The sequence below is a fragment of the Alligator mississippiensis genome, chromosome 14, assembly GCF_030867095.1.
Source record: "Alligator mississippiensis isolate rAllMis1 chromosome 14, rAllMis1, whole genome shotgun sequence".
In the NCBI taxonomy this organism is placed as follows: Eukaryota; Metazoa; Chordata; order Crocodylia; family Alligatoridae; genus Alligator; species Alligator mississippiensis.
This window is the reverse complement of record NC_081837.1, coordinates 14,242,836-14,259,780: the sequence shown is the minus strand read 5'-3', so window position 1 is coordinate 14,259,780 and position 16,945 is coordinate 14,242,836. Positions and strand designations below refer to the sequence as shown.

Below are 16,945 nucleotides of genomic sequence, written 5' to 3'. Positions count from 1 at the left end.
CGGCACGTGGCCCCGAGCGGTGCGAAGCTGCCGTCGCCGCCCGTTCCCACAAGCGCGCCCAGGCCTGGCCCGGGACAGCGCAGGTACCGCCCGGATGGGGCGCGCTGGCCCTTTAAGAGGGTCCCGGGCCAGGTGCATTCTGGGAGTCGTGAGCACGAGGTGGGGAGCGCGGGGCATGCTGGGAAGCAGGAGGGTGGCAGCTGCAGCCTGGCACGTGGCCCCTCGAGGGGGAGGGGTGAGTGCGGGGCTGGGGGTGTGGGGCCGCGGGCACCCACCTGGGCAGTGCCCTTGGTGAAGCTTCGCCAGGGGAGCAGCAAGGTTGGGGCCAGAGGGGAAGGCGTTGGGCCGGGCTGGCAGCTGGAGGCTCCCATGTGGGGCCCTGCCCCCTGCCAGGGAGGGGCTCTGCTGCTGCACCTTGCAGCTCCCTCCATGAAACCACCTGCTTTCTCTTTTTCCTCCTCTCCTTTTGTGAGAGGAGGTGTGACCCCATTTTGGCTGCGCGATGAGTCAGCAGTTAATATTAAGGGAGAAGAAACTAGGCTGGAAGGGCAGTTCTGCCAACCTCTGATAGTGGTTAGGCTTTCAGCAAACCCTGCTGCTATTGCTTCCTATATTGCACTGTGGAAGTTGCAGTGCGGGCCGTCGCCCACGTCTGCAGCTGTTGCGCTTGCAGTGCCTTCTGGTACTGTCTCCTCCACTCCTTGCAGCCTTCCCGGGGTCGTCCTGATCCAGGCTGTGTATCCTTAGGTCGTTACATTTAAATAATGCGAGATTTTCGAAATCTGAGACGGGAACCCCTTGTTCTGATCCCACCGATGCTACTGCCAAAGCCTCTTTTAAGGAGGGAGGCAGGTGTGCGGCTTCATTGAAGTATAGTCTCCGATCCCAAATTTTACCTCGTACATGTCAGAACTAGCATCGTTAGATAAATTCACTTAAAAGTGCACCTTGTGCATAGTAATGGGATTAAATTTGCATTTTCTGGCCCCGAGAATTGGATGCATTAAGCAGCTGTACCAGATCTGGAGACTAGATATCAAGAACAGAGTGATACTATGACTGTGACAGTGAGCGCTTCTTGTGTGCATGCGTGCATGCTTTATTAGTCTACATGAAACTGGCTCATGAGGCCTGAATGTGGAATGGGCTTCAGTGTGTCTCTTGTTAAACAGGACTTACTGCAGCTTTATTCTGAACTAGCTAATCCTACCTGGAAAACATTCAATAGCTCATGTCAGTAGATTGTTCCTGTTAAGTGGTCGCTGGTGAGAGAAGTGTTAAACTCTTGAATTGGGGGGGATGGGATTCCAGATCTATCATTAAGGACTTTTTTTGATCGAGTAGTTCAGGAATATGTCAATGAAAATCAGGGCAACTCTAAACTGGAGTTGTAGCCTGCTTGTTAGGAAATGTCATCCAGGCAGAATTTCTGTTGAGCATCCCGAGGCTGGTGGAAGAACTTAGGGTATGTGCTTGCTCACATATATATGTATGCAACAGTGGTATGACTCAGGCCTGTGAATGCAAGGGAGATTTTTTCTTCACGTGTCAAACTGCTACTCTACTGGGGTAACTAGATTACCCTGTTGACTGGCAATAAGATATGGCTGTTTTTAAACTGGGTTAGTCACTATAAAGAAAAAGCATCATGATGGCTCGTGGTAAATACGAGTAACTCGTCTCAGTTGTTTTGTCCCCCTCCTGAACACCGCTGGTTCACAGTGCCTGGTACTTTTGTCAGCAAAGTACAAGACAGGCTGATGTGAGCACCTACTCACATTGGGTGGTGGGCATGTTGATGAGGACAGTTAAGTGTAGCTTACATGGATGGTAAACCTCCAGTGTGTGTAAAAAGCAAGCTTAATTCTTAGTGTCATTCAATTTAGCACTGAGTTAACAAAAGTTCCTGTACTATATGTCAATCTTGGCAGGAATATACATTTCTGACAACTCTATTAATAGAGGACCCGACCATCTCCAAGAACTGGAGGCCACTTCGAACACTTCTGTATCCTGTTACAACATAATCTAGCATTTCTCCACCTTTCCATGAACTCAGTCACTGGCAAAGACACCTCTCCTGTGAGTGGTGTATATTATTACCCTTTTCTGTAAGAGGAAGAAAACCATACTGTAGTAGGTCCAGGAAGGTGTAGTGTAAAGTGGGATGGATAACCTGGATTCCTTTTTTTTCTGGCATCAGGGCCTGGCTTATAAAGATACTGCATATGTGATAGTGGGAGGTGGTTAAGAGTTCTGCAGTCTCCTCTATCAAAGTGATTTGCATTTAACCAGACAAAACTGGAATAGGTCCTCTTGTTTGTTGGAGAGACAGTTTTTTTGTTTTTTTGACTGAGTCATACCAGTGTATTCCCAACAGCAAGCGAAACTCCCAAGGAGCCCCAGCAATAGCATGAAACCATTTTTTCCCCTTAGTAGAGGTGGAAATGTTACTTGTCCTTCCAGGGTACACACATTCCCCTTCTGCGTTGTAGCAGATACTAGTACCCAGAGGGGCGTACCTCCCCTGCACCAGCGGAAGCGAATCTCTTCTGTTGTGTTAGTACCCTGAATCCCCATACGGCACTGAATAAACATCTTAGTACTGCAACTGTTCCTTACTGAATTCACTTGCTAGCTGGTAAGCTTGCAGAGAGGCTGCCTTTCCCGATCTCTGCAGCCCCTAGAAGGGCAGCTAATAGGTTACCTTCCCATCTCTTTCTTAGATGTTTTTCCCATGCGATGGCCTAAATTCAACTGCTATTACAGTAGTCCTTGTTGATAACATTTCATTTGTTACAGAGGTATTGCCCAAAGCCTGTTTGTGTTAGGGTCGGCAACCATGGGAGTTGTGCTTTAACATTTACAAGATCAGAGTTTCGCTCATAGCAACTTAATAGGCTTGATCATGGTGTCTGGTTTGACCCCATATATCCCGTGGTGTTAAAGATACATCCATCCCAAAACAAGGTCCCAAGCGGTACTTTAGTAAAAGCTCTTCTGGTTGGGCTTGGATTGTCAGTAGCCTTGGCTGGCGTGATTTTAGTTTCTTGGCCAAAACCAGGGTTGGCCAATCAGAACATCAGTAATAGTCAATCAAAATAGACAGTAGCAGCTGGTAAAACAGTCAGAATAGATGAGAATGGTCCTACCTCTTGCACCACAATAAGCTAGTCATAGAGATCTGGCTATAGAAAAGTGGTGTGCATTTAGCACACCTAACCTTTTCCTATGTGCGCCACATGCAGTAAATGGCCTGTAGACCCATAATACGTCTCTCTTATATGCTGTGATCAGTGAAATGAAATTTCAGTGGCAGCATGGACAACTACTATTATGCTCATTGAGACACGTGGGAGCATGTCATACCTCTTAGTTACCGTTTCAGTCAGGTAGTCTGGCAACTCTTTATATCCAGCTCAATCTGAAGTTGCCTTTGTAACCTGTAACATATGGGCTTCAGGTCTGGTTTCTTTTTTTTAACTCCTTAGATTCTGGAGCCCGAGAGTCACCAAAGGAAAGGATTAGCTCGCTGAGCTGCTGTCAGCCTATGCAGTCTAGCCCCCCACACTTTATACCACCCTGGTGTAGGAGCAGCTAAGTCGAACCACCACTCTGTGCCAGTGGACCTGGAGCGAGTTCAAATTGTTCACAAGTGCTATGCAGGCTTTCAACCTAAAAGTGCTCGCAGCTTCATCCTAAAAGTGAATGTTCTGCAAACTGTTCTGCTGGAGAGGATTTAGCAGAAAGGAGATGAGTTTGCTGAGTTCACCTTCTCTGTCAAGCTCCCTATTCTGTGGATTTATGTAATTTCTGTGGTGTTTCTGACTAGATGTGCTTTACGTATATAAAACTAGACCCTGGGACCAACACTACAACATATAGCCAAAGCTGTTTTGCCTGAGTTGAAGCCCACTCCTATTTAGAGGGTTCAGGAGTTCAACTCCTAGTCAGATGTTGCTGGGTTGAGTTCCACTGGGAAGTATGGGGTTGCGGGGGAAATCCCATGAGAAAAGGAGCTGGCAGTTTGGCAAGCACAGGTCGAGGACCTGGAAGCAAGCACTGCAGTATTCCAGCACACCTTGTATAGCACACCTCGCCTCCCTGCAGTATCTGAGCACAGTTTTGTTTCCCTGTATTGCAGTCACGCCTACATACCCCAGCTGTAATTGGAGCCTTCCTAAGTTAGCATTGTGTGAACATGTAGTAGGATAGTCCATGCTCCTGTGTAAAGCTTAGAATCCAAATATGTGAGATGGAAAAAACGGTAGGAAGGGAAACAATTGTGTAGCAGTGACTTGATATACCTAAGATCTGTGAACAAGGCACTGTCAGAGCCAGAAGTCCAATCTGGGTTCAGCTCCCAATCCACGTCCCTGTTCATACGATTATGCTTCATCTTGCAAGTATGTTGACACATGGATATAATATTTACCTTCAGTCGTATGTGATTTAATTTGCATCATTCGGTCATTCCCTAATGTGCCCAGCAGCATTCCAGCATGCTCCAAAGCCCTTGGTTCTTGTGATGAGTAACTTCTGATGGAGTAACTTGGTTGTGGAAGTAAAGAAATGAAGTGAGGGGGACCTAGCACATGAATCCTTGAAATTGCCAATAAAACCAGTGAGGAAAGAGTGCGGGGTTCGATCATAGTCCAGTCCTCTCTCTAACTCACAAAAGAGTTATCAGTATTCGTATGGCTTCAGGCCCTGTCTAAAGCATTCTGCTAAAGCAAATTTTCTTAGCCACTTGTTACAAGATCCTTTTCTGCCAAAAGTATCCTGTGAGCCATTGCAAAGATTCTTGAAGTGCCTCCTTAGAAACACAGTGGGACATGACTTGCTTCAGTGAGCAGTGCGAGCCAGCATATAGTTTTGAGGAGCACCTAAGAAGTGTTGATGGCCAGGCCAGGGACTGAAAGTAAAGGGTGTAACATGCAGAAGTGTAGGACTCTTGCCGACTTAGCACAGTAAATAAGCTGGCACTAGTTGCTGCTGAACTCTCCCCACAGTGAACTTGTCCTCAGGAGGATTTCACTTTATGATGAGGTTTGGTTGTTTTTTCCCTTCAATTTTTTAAATCCTATCCATCCCCTAAATGGAGACAACTAAAATAATTTAGGACATGGCTGTCCACTTGGCCACATGTGTCTTGTAAGTGATTAATTTGTAGCTCCCCCACCCCCTGACTGCCGCTATCCTTGTTGCTCCAGCGGCTGCTGCAGTCAGGGGCTCCAGGCTCCCCTTCCCTTCTGGCTTTCACTTTGTGCCCCTGCTCCAGATGCAGAGGTAGAGTAGGGTGGCAGGGACCAGCACAGCCTACAGTGCCAGGGGAGCCTACAGCCAGGGATGGGGCTGCCACCTACCTAGTGTAGCAGTGGAAGGAGAGGGGACCTTTCCACCCATGCGGTGCTAGGAGAGCTTGCAGCTGGAGGGGTGAGGAGGAGAACATGGCCACTGCTAGTGTGGCCCCCAGCCACTAAGAAGTTGAACAGCCAAGGTTTAGGATGTACTCTAATATTTCTTTTCCTAGTCAACAAGACTGCTTTTGGAAACAAAGGGTTATTCTAAATCTAACCTGAAGTTCTGAGAGCCAAACCAGGCTTTGATCCTGTTCCTGTTTTTCAATCAAAGGGAAAAACTCCATTGACTGCAATGAAATAGGTTTGAACTCTTAACCTGCCATGTAACATTAGTGCGAATTTAACGTCCCAGGTGATAAATTCATATTTTATGTGTTCCAGTTGACACACGCTATATTCAGACACCTATCTTATTGGGATCTCACTCCATCTTCAAGTGCTCTGACTTGTTTTGATGTAATTAGAACAATGTTGAAGTGTAACAGCACCCACTGACTAGCTCTATTTGGGGGGAAATAGTTTCAAAGCAGATAGGAATTGATTAGACTCAAGCACCTTTAAACCTTCAAATGGCTGTTCAGACACTATAAAAAATCTGGTATACTTATGGAACTCTAAAGATACAGTTAAACTATATAGCTTTTTGTGGCAGAGGAGAAAGCGAGGTTCCCTTTTGTACCTGTAAACTGATGCAAATATTTAAAAAAGTTGCTGAATTTTGGTTGCATCAATATTTAGGTGGTGTGACAGGGCTGTATTCCTTCAGACCTAGCTTTGGCTTAGCACCCCTGTTGTGAAACCTTGGCTCTCCTAGGAGCAGAAATTCTGAAGAATGTAGCCTTGTAAGCCAAAAGACTCCTCATGTGAGTAAGAAAAGATATAAAAGAAATGGCCTGGTGCTTGCTCTGGCAGAGTTTCATATGGAGTATTTATCGTGTGGGGTCTTCAGGGTGGCAGGCAGCAGCAATTCACAGATAATGCACTAGAACAGCATTTCTTGACCTGTGAGTTACGACCTAAAAGTGGGGCGCAAGAATATATGAGAGGGTCACAAACAAACCTTAAAAAAATGGGTCAACAAACTGTAAAAATGGATTCTCCTTTAGAGGAGAGCAATGTGGGGAAGCTGTGCGTGGAACTCTGCCAGCCTGCAAGGGGCTGGTTGGGGCTGAGGGGAGCAGGAGGAGGGCAATCAGGCGGGGGGTGCCACGTGCATGTGGCAGCTAGGCAGCATGGAGCGCAGCTCCTCGCAGGTAAGTCTGTGGGGGTGGGGTATAAATTACAAGTCAGGGAGGCACAGGTGACACTGCCTGCCACCCCACGTCCTCTCCAGGGTAGAGCTGTGGCCTGGGGAGCAGCGGCGGCAGCTGGGCCATGGAGGCAGGGTAGAGCTGCGATCTGGCACACAAGTGGTTGGCGGCAGGAGAAGGTAAGGGCAGTGCGGCTTTCCCCACCAATCCATTACTTTTCACGCTGCTGATGGCATGGCTGGTGCAGGGGTTCTGGCAGCAGTGCGTCTCACTGCCCCGCTCTGCCCTCCTGTGCCAAGTCCTGCCTGCTGGGTCACGGAAGTGGCTTCTGCCCGTGGCGGTCCAGCCAGGCTGCAGTCCCATGCCCACTGTGGGTGCACAAATTGGAGGTGGTGACGGGGCATTCCCCACCCTTCCTGCCCCACACACCATGGGCTTGGGTCCTGGGGGCAGCAGGTCAGGAGTGAGGAGCACCAGCAGGGCTGAGGGGTGAAGGGCTGTGGGTTGGGAAGGAGGGGCATTGGCAGGGCCGGGTGGCCTTTTTCTACGTAAACTATTTACTGAGTCAGGACTGGCCATCAAAGTTTACAAATGAGTCTTGGTACAAAAAAAGTTAAGAACCACTAAACTAGAAGGAGCAGTGATTGTTGGAACAGGGGAGAAGAGATGCAGATGTAGGCTGATGATGGATACCAAGGAAGATACCAGGGGCAGCAACAGAGTGGGCTGACTGCTGGGAAAGGTCAGGCCTGTTCCTACAGCATTTTATACCAACACCAGATGAGTCCTCCATTGGGCAAAACCTTTACAGAGAAGCATGGGTCAAGTTGAACAGACTGCGATCTGGATATGGATATTTAAAAAAAACACTTCACGACGATGAACCTCTTGGACAGCACCCTGTCTGAATGTGGTGTCCAGCAAACAGCACAGCATTTAATCAAAAGCTGCAATCTTTACAAATGCCCAGATGGGGTAGGTGGAATCCGTACATTGAGCAATAATACCAGACAGTGGCTTATAGATTTGGAATTTGATATCTGATGTCATATGAAAAAAAGAGGAACAAAGGCCTAGAAGAAAAATCTTCTTGCAAAATTAGCCTTCCTTCTTGGTACCTTTTGCTGCTACACTTTGTGAGCCAGGAGGAGATGGCAGCAGTGGTCCCTTGGTAGCAATTATATAGCCTAACATCAAGTGGTTCTTATTCCATTAAGAAGTAGCATCTAAGTAATAGAAGACAGAGAATGACATCCCTTATTTGTGACTTGTGTCCGGTTGGTTTAGGTGGATAATTGGAATTTGACTCTAAGCACAAAATAGTTTTTATAAAAAGTTAATTGAGGGGAGGCAAGGAAGTGTTCAGCACATGTGGTAGATTTACTTACATAAAATTATCAAAACATGGCCTACGTTTAAAATGTTTATCGCACAAGGAAGTATTATCTATTAATGAATTGAACTGATTGTTTCTGGTCCCTGTGTCCTTCAACATGTTAGTACTAATAGATCTCTTCATCCCACATCTTGGTTTTTATTCATGGATTAGAAGAGGAAAACATGCTTTCCTGCTTTTTCAACTCCCAATTGATTTCTCAACTCTGAATGAACTAGTCATTGAACTGAACTTGTTCAATAAACTGAAACTAAGAAAACTTTCTGTTAGCAGTAACCTCTTCTGCCAGTACAGTCAACATTTTTTGTTCAGGACTTCAACAGACTCTGCTTAGCCAGAAATGTCTGTTGGTTCATTGCCCTGAATTTGGCAATGTCAGTAGCAAGCATGCATGCACATCTGTCTTTTTTTTTTTTTATTTAATCTGAACATTTTTAATAAATGCCTCAACACAGATTGTTGTCCTTTTGAATTTTTTTAAAAACATTTATCTCTTAAAAAGAGAGACCTAGCTGGGGAAAAAATACATATAATGACCTTTCCACTGTCTTGTCCCTGTGGGCTGGTCACTTATATCAGGGGTGGGAAAAATACAGCCATGGGCTGGATCTAACCTGCCAATTGATTGTATCTGGCCCATGGCTGTCCCTGCCCACTCCCACCTGGGGCAGCTCGAGCCAGGCTCCCACCTGCAGCTGTCCCATAGCTCCTGAGGCCCCAGCCAGCATGCACAGCTTCCTGGCGGGGCTGCTGCCACAGCTGCCCAGGTATTGCTCAGTTCCTCCTCCTGCTGCTGCAGCACAACTGGGCAGCAGGTAGTATGGGGAAATGATGGCAGCCATGGGAGTGCACACTGGGCACCATGTGCCCAGCTAGGCCAGGGGGGAAGTTGCAGCCAGAAGGCTCCTACCCCAGTGCACAGGGCTCCAGCTCCAGGCCTCCTTCCATTCAGTCTGTCCACCTGGCACGATGAGCAGCCACTTGCATCAGCCGAGTGGATGGAAAGCAGCCGTGCCATGAAGCTGTGCATACTGGCTGGGGCCAGGGCTGGGGTGGTGTTGACAGGCGTGGATGGGAGTACAGCATAGGTTGCCCCAGGTGAGAGCAGACAAGGCAGAATGTCATGGGGCAGCCATGGGCTGGATTGGCGGGGAGTGGGGGCAGAGACCACACTTGCACCTCACTAGCCAGTCCAGCTCTGCTGCATGTGCCTCCTGCTCCACCCCACCCCTCCCCTCCCAGCCAGCTCCTAGCGCCTAGCACGCCAGCAGCCCCCCTACCCACACAGTCCCCCCCATGCATACCCCTACACACACAATACACAAAACTAAGTATTTTGAGCTGTTGTGCAGTCACCTCTGTATGCACTACTCAAATCAGGGCAAAAATTATTTTCTTGACATAAAAATATGTTATAGTAGATGTTTGGTTTATTTTAATATCCTTTGTTAAAATGATAGCTTCTGAAAGATTTTACGTGAGGCCCTCGACAGCTCACCAAAACTCATTAAGTGACCCTCCAGCTGAAATAATTACCCACCCCTGCTTTATATCCATGTAAGCAGGAAAGATAGGAGAGCCTGAATGTAGGCACAGGCTCATTTTTACCAGTCATGGATGGAAGAGTTGTGGTACAGAATGACTAAACTACTGTCATGTATATAGGCCTGCTGCTCTCCTTTCACTAGGATCAATTTGAACGCCTTTTTTCTTGCCTTAAGACATTCACTCCAAGATGCTTGTATTTAGATTGCCAGTGCTTGTCTGTCTTAAATGACAGGCATAAATTAAGTTCTTAAAATGACATGCAGCTAAAATGAATGGCAGTGATAGAGCATCTTCTGTTTTTTAAATGATGTTCGACAGCTTAGCATTTAAAAAAACCCTACTAAGAGTTGTATCTTGTATTTCAGCGCACAGAGCCTTGGGGAAACAAAGCGCTAAATAAAGACAACATGTTCCATCAACAGCTTATCTCTAACTCTCTTCACGGGAGGGAAAATAAAAGCAGTACATTGCTGGTGTTTGTAAATATTTCTTGGTATACAAACTGAAGCATATACTTACAGAGACAAATCATCTATTTGACCTGGTACAATGGGACTCCAAAATAGTTCAAGCACCAAGAGCTTGTCTAGACTAGAAAGTATGCCATTTGAATGACACTAAAGTAAAGCTACAGAAGCAACCCTCTCTGTGGATGCAGTAATTATTATTGTTCAGGTGTATATCCCGCTTTGTCTGGAAAGGCTCAGAGCAGGTAATAACAGGTATAAAAGGCTTATTCTAGTTTGGGAAGCAAACTAGGTTTTTATAATGAGAGAACTGCATCTGCTCCTGAATTCATTGAAAACTGGATTTGGGAGTAAGGAAGGACGGTCCAGAAGACTTAACTACTGGAGGTGGGTGGGAGAAACTAAGTGAAGAATGTCACTGGGTAGGAATGTCTGTGATCTGGTTGTGGGTATAACTCCAGTGTTGGCTTCGTCTCCTTTGCAAAGTAAAATCAGTTTGTTTTTCTGTAGATACTATGCTGTGAACTCCTTTGGGGTGATGAAAACGCAGGTGGCTTGAGCTATATTTGGCTGCTTAAGCAACTGAATTGCTCCACCGGTTTACATTTGCGTCCTTACTTTTGTTGCTTTTTTTTTTTTTTAAAGGAGCATGTTCTTAAAGGGAGTTTGAAAGTATTTCTTAGAATAGAAATGAATTAAGCATCAGAGCATTGTAAGGGAAGAGAAATCACGGTATGCAGGCTGGAAAATGTAGGCAACAAGATGAAGTGACTTGCTTATTCCATTAATGCTTGTTTTGTGACTTGGGCATCTCCTGCAACTGTCCTAGACTTTGAAAACTAGAGCCCTTCTCAACTCTGTTTAACATGCTACAATAGCAAACTCTTTTAGCTTTCGGTCAGACAAGTAGTCCCACTGAAGTCAGTTGAAGCGCTCATACCAGCAAAGACTAGACTCATACTGGTGTGATTTTCAGTCTTACAGTATTTGAATTAAGAGATAATAGTGTTACATTTGAAGGGGGCATGGCTAAAAACTAAGCATTACCAATTCATATCATTTGGGCAGTCACTTTGGAGTGCATTGGAGTTGGTCCTTGAGTAGGATATTTGGCTGCTTTCTCAAACCAAAGTAAAGGGGGAGTCAATAGTCATTTATCTCTAAAAAGAGCTCAAACCCACAAGAGGGATCCTTCACTTCAGCCTCGGGGAAGATGTATCATTCAGCATTTGTAAACTCCAATATGCTGCCTGTTCACAAGAACAAAGTAGACAAGTGCAGCAGGGAGAGTTGCCTGCCTGCTTATATTTAGCTTAAATACAAGTAGGCTGCACTGTACTACTTTGCCTTTCTAGTTTTCTTGTATTCCTGTCTCTTCCATATGCTTGACACACTCACACACATCAATCCTGGATGTGAACTAGATACAAACAAGGGGAAATCATGACATTCTGATATTGGCACCTTAAAACTCTCTTCTTGGAAAAGCAAAGTTGTCTAATTTCAAAGTGGGCAACAGCCAACATGTCTCTAGGCAGGGAAGAAAAAGCCCATACTTAAGTCACTTGTAACTTTATATGATGCAATGTGTAGAAGCCTTAATCTGACTTGCTTCTATCTGAATACTTCTGGAAGAAAGGATATAACTCTGAACATCAGCTTTGGTGCCCAGTCTCAGTTGTTTAGTGACGCTACTGGTAGGTGACAAAATGCCTTGGGGGTCCGGTTGTCAGATGTTTTATCTTTTCTCTTGCATTAGGTATCAAACAGAAGTGAAAGCCTGTATTCTAAGTTGAAGGATTTGTGGGGTGGAGGGAATAAAAGCCCCCTCAAAATAAAGATTTTCTCTGCTCTTTGAGGTTTGTCTGTCAATGGTATGGTCGCTTATACCATGATAAGAGTGCCTGTCTCATTCCTGGATGTATTAATCCTCAAACACTGATGTGAAGTCAGGCAGTGCTGCTGTCTCCATTTTGCTGATGGGGAAACTGAGGCATAAACAGACTGACTTGTTCATGGTACAGAGGGAATTATGTTAGAGCAGAAAGTCTCACAGGTCTCTAGAGTTGTCATCTTTTCCCCTAACCATGGAAATACCTCTTTCTTAGTTAGCAAACTGACTCTAAAGACCTGCCTCAGAATAGCGTGTGGTACATACAGTCAAAATCACAGACTTGTCATGGGCAAATAATGCTTCCAGAGACTTAGTGGTAGCTTAAATATGGCAAGGATAAGGTCCTGTGTCGTCTTTTGAGATATTCATGATCAAAATGTGTATCTGTTTTAAGAAGCTAAGAGAATAAATTTTATATTATTGAAAGCAATAAACCAGAATCTGGTCAGTAGCATTGTGATCTAGCACATTAATAAATCTCTTGTGTCTGTTTAGCTGTGCTTTTAAAACAGCAAGAGGAGTTGTGAGGTGAGTTAATGCAGGCAGGCAACATGATAACCCAAAAGGGAGGTGATGGATGGAGAATGATGTAATACGCCAGAAATAAGGAGATAGTTGCAGTGGATTGTGTATTTCCTTTAGCGGTGTGTCTTACTTTGCAGGCACTAACACAGTAAAAATGGGGCACTGAAGTGGAAAAGTGAGTTAATTTTCATGGAAGAATGAGTTAATGGAAGCATGAGTTAATTTTCAGGGTGTGGATTGCAGCCAAGGTGTTGGCTTGTTTCTAATAAGAATAGAAAGTCTTCAGGGACATGTCAACCTCCTGAGAGGAGCAGATGAAGGAAGACTTCCTTCAGCACTGAGAGAGGGTTTGAATGTATACCATGTATGTGTTTGTCTCGAGTGATATCAAGGGACTGGTTGCGTTAATGACTGTTTGCTTGGAAGCATTAATAATGCTGGAGAGGGAACTACTGTCATAGCACATAAGGAGGATTTAAGGCATTAGAGAACAATACAGAAAACAAAGAGTGAAGATCCATACAAGGAATTCTAAAGACGTTGCTATCCCTTGTAGCTTATAAGATAAAGGCAGTATTTTAATGTATTATATCTTTTCCTTTCACCCCTTCAAAGGTGGTACCACTCGCTTAACAAATAGGGACCTGAGATGCAGAGGGACTAAGTGGCTTGTCCGTGGTCACGGGAAGGCTGAGTCAGAACAGGGACTTGAGCCTGGGTCTCCCACATCTTAGGTTTTCATTAGAACCAAGGGACACTTGTTCTTCTTTAGAGGTGTTTTGCCCTTGCTTTTAGGGAATGAATCTGAGCTGAGTTCTGACTGACTGAAGTTTTTCTAGACTTTTTCTGTAGATTACTTCTGGATCCTGAAGAAAAGCTAATCCTGATCACTTGTCACTGAAGTGGGCATAGCAGCACAATTAGCTAAAACCTCTTTTAATTCATGCTCTTGAGCAGCGGACTGTGTGCTGTCTTCCATGCCAGAGGCAGCTGCCTTTCAGTGATACTATATGTAACTTGCATAGAAGCTTGGCATGAAAAACACTTTATGAAAAGGAAGATGCTTGCAATTAGTATGTCACAACTAATACAGTGTGATGTTACCCAATGTTACGCAACGGCAAAAGGAAGACAAAACTTGGTCAGGTACCATAAAAAGAAAACTTTCGCTTCTTAATGCCAACAATGGTGTGTGGTGGCATAGATGTTGTGTGTTATCCCAGAGGGGATAGTGCACTTGCCACCACTTTCGTTGATACTTAGGAATGTCCTCTACTTCTCTAAGGGTGAGGACCATAGGATGATAGGAAATAGTTCTGAAAAGAACCTCGCAAGATTATCTGGTCCAGGCTCTTGCTCAGGTTAGGATCATCTCTGACTAAATTGTCCCAGCCAAGCATCTAGCCAACCTGTTCTTGAAAAGTTCCAAGGATGGAGATCCTATAACTTCTCTAGGTAGTCTGTTCCTATACTTAACACACCTTCCCCCCACAAATCAGAAAGTTCATAGATTCATAGGTGCTAGGGTCAGAAGGGACCTCAACAGATCATCGAGTCCAACCCCCTGCCTAGGCAGGAAACAGCGCTGGGGTCAGATGACCCCAGCCAGATGCCTATCCAGCCTTCTCTTAAAGACCCCCAAGGTAGGGGAGAGCACCACCTCCCTTGGAAGCCCATTCCAAATTTTGACCACCCTTTCTATGAAGAAGTTTTTCCTAATATCTAGCCTAACTCTGCTCTCTGCCAGTTTGTGACCGTTGTTCCTTGTTTGTGACCATTGTTCCTCCTAGTCTCCAATTTAAATTTACTCTGCTGCAGCTTAAGGCCATTGTTCTTAGGCCACAGAGGAAAGCCTGTCTCTGCCCTCTCTGTAATCACCTTCCAAGTATTTGAAGACTGTTATCAAATCCCCTCCCTGCCCCCACAACCTTCTCTAGACTAAATAACCATACTTCTTTCAGCCTTTCCTCATAAGTCTTGCTTTCCACACCCCTAATCATTTTGTCACTCTCCACTGGACTCTTTCCAACCTGTCTGCATCCTTTGTGAAGTATGGGGCCCAAAATTGAACACAGAACTCCAGATGAGGCCTCACAAATGGTGAACAGAGCAGAAGAATCACTTTCCTTTTATTTGCAAGTGATGCTCCTGATAATACAACCCAATATGCTGTTGACCTTCTTTGCAACAAGAACACACTGTTGGCTGTGTGGTTTAGCTTATGGTTTGGTTGTGGGCTATGTGATGTGGGCTACTATCATCTTATTCAGCTGATGGTCTACTGCAATGGTTAGACTTGAGGCACCGGTCAGAAAATTCAAGCTCTTATTTTTCTGTAGTTAAAAAAAAAAAAAAGTGAAAAGTAATAGAGCAATTCTTCTGTTGCAAAGAACTCAAACCACAGCAGGTCAGAATGTTTTAAACACTATTAATTCCTATTTGAAATCTCTGGGTTTATCTTATAAATCATGCTTGCACACCAAGAGTGGGACATGGTACTCTGCAGCAGAATCCTTAAAAAGATCTCAAGGCACCCCAGGGTCCCACATCACACTAGTTGAGAGTCACTGGTCTACTGTAATCCCCAGGTCCTTCTTTGCAGAGCTTCAGCCAGCCAATCATTTCACAGTCTGCATTTGTGTATTCAGTTATTCTGACTGTACCCATCTATGCCAGCACAGTAAGTGACGCAGAGCTTGGGACTGCACTGCCTGAGCTCAAACCCCTGTCTGTGCTGGCATGGTGAGACATTGAACATTCCCCCTTTAGGAGGCCTCCCTCTACTTGCCTGCCACATCTTGATCTTAATGAAAATAAAAGGGAGGCATGTTGTCAACCAGCCTAAGGCACATTCTATTTGTAGGTGTTTCTTGGGGCTTCTCCTTCCCTACACCCCATCCACACGCCAACCTGGGTCTGTCAGCCTTATGGTGCTCAGTATTCCAACTGTAGGCAACCAGCCAGGTTTAGTATTGTTCTTTCTCCAAGAATGTCTTGATTATAGAGATGCAACATGTGTGATTAGTTCGATTGCCCTTGAGATGTTACAGATTCAATTCTTCCATAATTAATTCATAAGTCAAAAGAAAGGTCTTAACATTAATACATAAATCACTGAAGTTCATGATCAAGTTAATTACTCACAAACATCTGAAATCAATGAAGTCATGATGGTCTAAACTCAAGTACAAATCAAGTCAGTTTATAAATAATTTTCAGGCCAAGTGAGCCCCCAATTAATTAATGGGCACTCTTAATTCAACAAACTCCCCGATTGTGTAGCCCACTCTTATAATCACTTAATTAATTCTGGTCATGTGGCTTTGATCTGTTCTAGGGATCCGTCAGGATACAGCACAACAAACAGAAACAAAGGCACACGACAACAAAAAAAGAAGTGGTAATGTCCCCGCCTCACTCATGCATCCTACTTTTAACATCTGAGTACTGGGGTCCAGGACAAATCCTTTTCAGGGTGGCCCTGGATCATGGAAGAGAAAGATACCCCTCTGGGTATCCCAGCTGTGGAACCGGCTTGGTGCTTTCCTGGTCTCGGCGTTCTGGAGCTTGCAGCAACTGTGCTGCTTCCTGCTACCCCGCCATATGGTTTTGTTCAGGCTCTTGTAGCTGGTTCTTGGCACGGATGTCTGACGTCATGCCCCACGCACCTCTTCAGTCACAGAGAGCATGTATTTATAAACTATGGAGGTAGTTCTGCTCGCTGCTTCGTGGTCTCCATTCCTGCACCTGCATCAGGTAAGCTATTTACAGTTCCAGCCCTTGCCAGGCATTTTGCCTGGGTATTTTGCGGTCCTCCTAAACTGTGCAAACCCCTCCCATGTGGTGTCTGAGCACCTGGACTCATCGTGTTGCGACACTAACCCAAGTGTAGGACTTTGCAGTTGTCCTTGTTGAATCTCATCTGATTGATTGTGGACCATTTTCCCAGTCTATCCACTTAATTTTTTATCCTAGTCTTGTCCTCCAGAATGTCTGCAACTCCCCCCATCCTGGTGTCATCTGCAGATTTGCTGAGCATGCATTTAATCCCATTGTCCAAATCATTAATGAAGCTTCCTAACTGCAACTTTCTAAAAACACTGAAGGAAATTGTTAGTGAGAAGCAATGTAACTGATACCAAATACTCTACCTTAGCAGAGACATATTTTTTACAGAGGATGGCCTATATTTTCATGCTGTCAGTTCATGGCTTTTGTCATTAGCCATAGAAAATGCTTCCTCACCTGTGAGGCTTTACTGGTAATTAGGTGAGTCTAATGGATAAGTGATAAAGTATGCAGTGATCTCTTAATGGTCCTTCAGGGATTAGTATTTCACCTGGTATAACAAGGAATCATGCTAAAGGATAGCCAAGATTGTTAACAGACATGCAGCTCTGGCTACTTTACTGAATTCCACTGAGTTGCATAGCTCTGTTTTCCTGATTAGATTATGACAGGAGCATCCTGATGACTTTCAAAGCTCAATGATAAGAGACTGG

The 16,945-nt window shown here is 45.1% G+C and overlaps 1 protein-coding gene across 3 annotated transcripts in view; it reads left to right on the top strand.

The window, feature by feature from the left end:
• The window catches only part of LOC102573351 (protein spinster homolog 3), a 69,766-nt gene that overhangs the window by 904 nt on the left and 51,917 nt on the right, over nucleotides 1-16,945 (top strand). The window contains exons 1-2 of one of the 3 annotated variants that reach the window (XM_019493395.2): nucleotides 144-235; nucleotides 15,781-16,199. The gene's annotated coding sequence lies outside the window, so the exon portion shown is untranslated. Of the gene's footprint in view, nucleotides 1-143; nucleotides 236-283; nucleotides 16,200-16,945 lie in introns of those variants that run through there. The other 2 variants (XM_019493397.2, XM_059717316.1) reach the window with 2 other exon arrangements.